At 32.7% G+C, this 6,341-nt stretch overlaps 1 non-coding gene across 1 annotated transcript; it reads left to right on the top strand.

The window, feature by feature from the left end:
• The first annotated feature begins 5,580 nt into the window (after positions 1–5,580).
• Positions 5,581–5,652, top strand: TRNAC-GCA (transfer RNA cysteine (anticodon GCA)). Its single transcript has one exon. It is a non-coding gene; the product is annotated as a tRNA-Cys (tRNA).
• Positions 5,653–6,341: the final 689 nt, after the last annotated feature.

The raw sequence follows: 6,341 nt of genomic DNA, 5'->3' as shown, positions 1-6,341 counted from the left end.
GTGTAGGAGTTTGGTTTGAGGAGGAAACCCAAGTATTTAAAACTATTTTCCAAATTTACCAGATTGAAAAGAAAAAATTGTTCATGGAGCCTCAATTTCCACCCTCATTGAGGCCAAAATGAGTGAGGGGTGATTTAAGAAGATTTGTAAACATAATCATGGCATATTCAAAGAGTGCAATAGATTCTTTGATCGCTCATTAATCCCTTCACGATCCATTGATAAATATAATGACATCATCAATAAAAGGTGGTGTGTGATGTAAAGAGTGGGGGTTACCTTAAGGCCGTGAAGACCATTCCTTCTTTGTGCTTCCTCAAGAGATTTGTTGAGACCTTATGCAACCAATAGAAAGAGGAGGGGGGATAGGGGACATCCTTCCCTTAATCCTCATTCATTTTTTAAGAAAGGATAGGTAGATCTGTCAATGATAACAACAAAGGAGGTTGAAGAAATACAACTCCTAATCCATTTTACAAAGTCAATTATGAAGCCCAGGTGGGTGAGGTGAAGCTAGATGAATAGAAAATTGACTCTATCAAAAGCCTTGGATAGGTCAATTTTAAAATGGCACCCTTTAGGTGGTGTTTCTTAAGGCTGAGAGGCCCTCCTGAGAAACCAATATGGCCTCATGGATTTTTCTACCCTCTAGAAAGGAAAATTGTTCCTTAAATATTGAATTGGATAAGATGGATTTCAGCCTTGGGGTTATGATTTTGGTTATGACTTTGTAAATACATATGCAAAGCGAAATAGGTCATCAATGTATAGTTAGATGCCAACTTGCATGTATCTCACATCATTTCAGTGTTTAATGGCATTTATTCAAAAATTATATATATTGATTTCCTTGATTCCAAATTTTAACTTTGTTTTATTCCTCTCTGTGAAATCATCTCTCTAACTATGTGAATTTTCAAAAATATCAAAAGATGGGTAAGCAACTCAAGAAGATACATAAATCCCCACATCTAGCAATCGAAAACCCAAACGATAAAAATCCTAATGCCGACCTATTCTCTAATATTGTCATTACAAAAACAGATGCTGTCGTCTCTTCCTAGTATGATATGTGTAAACTTCCCAAGGAAAAAATTGAAGGAAGTTCAAAATAAATAGAGCTAGGTGAGTCCACTCTTGATACCTCTTTATGTGACGTGATAAAGTTAGCTCTACATAAAAAATTTACACAATTCAGAATTCTTTCATACATAAACATGATTTGTTGGGTTGTAAATAATGTAGATGTGCCTACTCTTTCCATATGCATTGTTAGAGGCACAATTTTGGGTTCTTTTCATCCTGAAAACCTTTAGGTTATGTATAAACTTCATGAGCACGAAATCTAGTACAATGCACAAATTATACATGAATTCACTCAAGAAGAATGTGTTGAGTTTAAAAGGAATATGTATGAATTGATTAAACCCCGGAATATCACTGAACAAAGATTGAAGAATCTTCCAGAGTATATGTCATTGCCCCTCTAAATATAGAACAAGCCTTTTTTGCCTCCATGCTCTGCAGGCATTTAGGTAGAAAAGGAGTTACACATTCTCCTTTAGAATGGGTTATGCTCATTTAGAGGGTTTTTCTTTCAATTAGGTAACTATCGTCTTGGACAATATACTAAAGTAGATTCTTCTAAGACCAATAAATTCAATCCTCTCCTTTACATGTCAGCGTACATTAAGGATTCCATTTGACTTTCAACTTCTTTTCCTACCATGGGACGGAAATGGACGCCCTCTCAACCATTCCACATTCACATTTATTGTTCAAAACTTTGGAAAGAAAATTATGGTGACCACTTCTATGCCATCTACCATTTTTTTATAAGTCCCATCTACGAAAAGTTGTTATGCACAAAACCTATATAAATATTGAAAGAGGCCAAACTTGGCATTGGTCCAATTAGTGATTAGTATTTTGAAGAAAAATTCTCCTATCGAAGAATATATGGTTGTCAAGGATCCCCACATGCTTTACCCCTATTTGTTCCTGATAGATTAGTCCGTAAAGAGATAACTTAGCAGACAGTCAACACAGGCATTTCCTACAACCCACATAAAAACTTTAAAAGAATTTATCCTTGTTTTTCCATACGAATTGGAATTTATATCTTAGAAAACACTACACACACTAAGAATCAATGTCATTAAGCTAACCCAAGTTTAATTAAAGCATCATGACCCTTTAGGGATTGTAAGTAACCATTGTGTTACAATCGATATGAGAGATTATTTACACAAAAAGTTTCCTGACGATGATATTTTTAGTAGGGCCCAGTGCTATGAGCATGCCTACCAGAAGGCTCAAGAACTTTCTCTTTATCAGTGCCAACAATTCTTGCATTCAGAGAAGAAAGAAAAAAAGCATTTCCTTTGATTTTACAACAAGCAACCAATGAATCTCATACTATAGAAGCCCTTCATCTAAAACTCCTATAGTCATCCCTAACAAAGATTCAAAAGACATTAAACAAGTGTTCGCAAAAATTGTTGATGACCTCCTGAAAAAGGGCATTATTGAAAAAGCTACCACTACAATCAAAACATATCAGCAACTAGATATATTCCTAAAAAAACTATATCAAATTTTCTTCAATAGCACAAATTTGTCAAAGCTCTTCCTGATAATTTGACTCCTAAGAAACATGCTCAACAACAATCAGATACCCTTTTCCATATCGAGACTAGCTTGGTGACCTCCGAAGTCTTGTTGAAAACTATGATTAGTATTGTTCTCGCTAGCAGTTCACAGGAATTCCTAAAAACTACAACAAGTGTTCATGTGCAACACATAGTAACTGAAGCTCCTCCTGAGACTTCCACTCTTAAGAAACATGCTCTGCAATAGTCAAATAGCCTTGTCCATACCGAGATTGGCTTGGCAACCTCCAAAGTCTTGTTGAAAACTCCCATTACCATTGCTTCTAGTAACAGTTCATAGGAAGATATATTAGTTAGTTCGCTATCACAAATATAAATTGAATGCATTCTTCCATTATGTTTATATTCAACCCACAAAAGAACATTTTCATTAAAAGAAGCGAAAAGAAGAGAAGAACTAAAGAAATAGAAGTTATTTCATAGGTGGTATACTATGGCTCAAAATTGAATGAAAAGCAAGTATTTCAAGAATTAACTCACTCCATCAGAGTATACGCAAATGCCAATGTCTACCACCATGATACTAGTTTGATGGAGATTATGAAGCAAAAGGACGCTCAAATCTTAGAGTTCGAACAAAAATTGTTACAACGAAATTAGTTTCAAGCGTAGTTGAAACTGCGAGAATATGAAGCTCAATAGTAGCATATTTAAAAGATAAAGGAGTTGCAATAGAAATTGAAAAATGAGACTGATATGTACTACAACATGGGATTTAATTCACTATCCGACAAAAGGATGCTCAATTGCTTGAATTGCAATTGAAAATTTAGAAAACATCCAATAATGTAGTCAATTTGGAAAAGTTTAGACACGAATCCATTGACATTAATCAACAACTACTTCATGTACAGGAGCAATTTTGTAATAAGTTAATTCTAGTCAAGCTCAACAAAACCTCACAGATACATTGTTGAATAATATGATTGATAAAGAAACAGAGTATGAGGAGGAAGATAAGCAACTCACTGAGCTCATTGCTTGCTAGAACAATGATAAGAGAACCACTCTCAACCTACCCCGAATTACTGTAATACAAAAGAAATAGTCATGAAATCTTGAAAGGCTCACTTGCATAGGTCCAAGGAACTTATTAAAATTGATCAACGAAAATGTTCCCGATTGATACAATTTGCAATGCAAATAGTCAAAGATACAGGATTAGACCCAAAGATTTCAGAGGACAAGCCACGAGAAGCAGATGCACTTAAAAAAAAGCAAAAGACTACAAATAGAAGCAGTAAAATTGCACAAATTCAAAACATTGATTTGAACTACATTTGGAGATATTTGGTCAAACCACATAGTTACTTTCTAATGGCCAAATTAGTTACTAAAAGAATAGTAGAAAAAATGCTAGCTATTGAGGCATGTGTGTTTGAGTGTCAGGTCAATGTGCAGCTCCATCCTCCTATGCATCTTGCAGACCTCCAATAGATCTATTCACATTGCAATCTTCCAATCAAATTTATTTAAGCATTAGTCCAATAGACTGAAGCCTTATTTTCTCTAGAAATCAAAACAAAATTTTACTTTCTCATTTTTATATTTTTAAGTTCTTAAGTCCATAAAACTTGGAGAGCATTTTATTCTTTATTTTGTAATATTATTTAAACAACAAGATGACTTTGAACAAGAGGTTACAATTTTTGCAAGAAAGTAGACTTTGCATTATTGAAAAGTTAACATTTTCTTAATTTATTTCTAGATCATTATGATTAATAGTGTATGATTGAAATTAGTTGCTACTGACTAATTAGTTTTGTTGTAATTGAAACATTAAGTCAAGAACCTGCATGTAAATGTTGTGTTTGAGTGAATTATATTTTCATTAAGATCTGCATCTTTCTTCCCATTAAATGATTAAGGTGAATTTAAATGGAATTTATTGGTACAGGTCCACCAAACATTGGCAATGTAAAATTTTCATAAATTAACATGGAATTTACTACCTTTGGCTTCATGTTTGTGTTGCATGTTTTCCATCCATATGCTATGTTTCTTTTTGCATGTTTTTAGGTCTATCTACTCTACAACAAAATTTGTAACTACTCTATTATGGACAAATTGTAACATAATTTTCTTTCCTCATATAGACTTTCAAAGCAAAATTAGAAATCATACTATAAAGACTAGGACTAGCTGCTTTGCAACTATTTCTGTCGTTTATAATGAAATTCTTTTTTGTGTTTTGAACTTCGTTTATGATTATATATTAAAAGGGGAGACATATTTTCTATTATAAAGTTGGAAAATACAACAATCAAATATTAAATCTTTATCAATATATAGTTTTTACTAACAAATTTTACCATTTTTTATTAATATTAGTGTCTTTTTTAATATTGATTTAGTCAATCCACTTGGGGTAGCTTAATTGGCAATGGTGTGGAAATGAAGTCTCAATAAGTCTTGGGTTCCCCACTGATTGGGGTGATAGTCTTGGGTTCAAATTGAAGATGTAGTCCTTCCAAACTTACAAAAAAAATATTGATTTAGTGTTAAGATTATTTTTAATATAAATTTAATTTAATATAAAAATAATTAGAACATTTTATTAATATTGATTAATTTTTTTCACATTTAAAAATAATTAAAGTTATAAATTTTAAAATAAATTAACATTTTAATAAATAATTTGTTTTAATTAATATTGAGATTAATTTTAATATAGCATTAATTTATTATACTAAATGTAGACCCCATATATATACATATATATATATATAAATATAATATCCATTTGATTAAATTAATAGAATTATTCACTTTCATATAGAATTTTTTTAGAGCCGTAAACTTAATTGGTGTAAAATGTAGAATCAAGGGATTAAATCCATTTGAGCATAAGCCCCGGTATCCTTGAGGCCTTTGATTTTCTAATAATTTACGGTGTCATTTGTCAAATGGGCCTATAGCTCAGTGGTAGAGCATTTGACTGCAGATCAAGAGGTCACCGGTTCGAACCCGGTTGGGCCCTCATTTTGAATGGTTTTATCTGAAATTAGATACACCCACCCTCATTTTGAATGGTTTTATCTGAAATTAGATACACCCACCCTCATTTTGAATGGTTTTATCTGAAATTAGATACACCCACTATCCATTCATTAAAATCTTGAACCCATATCATACCGACTCTAGTGGATACAAATAAAGATTTAAGAGTTTACAGTGACGCTAGTGGTTAAATTGTACCCTACCCATAACAGATCCGTGTTCGAATCCTTTGCCGGCGTTTAAATTGTAACCAACCCAGAACAGGTCCCTCTTCGATTCTTTGGCGGGGTTGAGTGAAGTACTTCTCTCATTTCTTCTTCTATATAAAAAATCTGTGACCTAGAAATTTTCATTATAACTCTTAACAATAAATTAATGCACTTGACCTAGAAATTTTCATTATAACTCTTAACAATAAATTAATGCACTTACTGGTATGGAGATACCAAACATTTGTGTTGGCTTTTCATTTGGGGGACAATTTCATATATTATAAGCAATTGCATATATTGCGGAGTTTCAGATTCCTAGTAATTGTCATGGAGAAAAATCATTAAATCTTCAAACGCTTTTCTTCTTCCTTTTTTGGAAAAGCTTTTCTTCTTCTCTTTTTGGAAAAATAGTTGTTTTTCTGGGTTGAAGGTTAGCTTTGGTTGTTAGGAAGGGAGC

This window comes from Pinus tabuliformis, chromosome 6 (genome assembly GCF_031772625.1).
Source record: "Pinus tabuliformis cultivar Carrire ecotype Pingquan chromosome 6, CPIR1, whole genome shotgun sequence".
NCBI classification, from domain to species: domain Eukaryota; kingdom Viridiplantae; phylum Streptophyta; class Pinopsida; order Pinales; family Pinaceae; genus Pinus; species Pinus tabuliformis.
The sequence above is the reverse complement of the archived record's forward strand: the minus strand, read 5'-3'. Positions and strand labels throughout refer to the sequence as shown.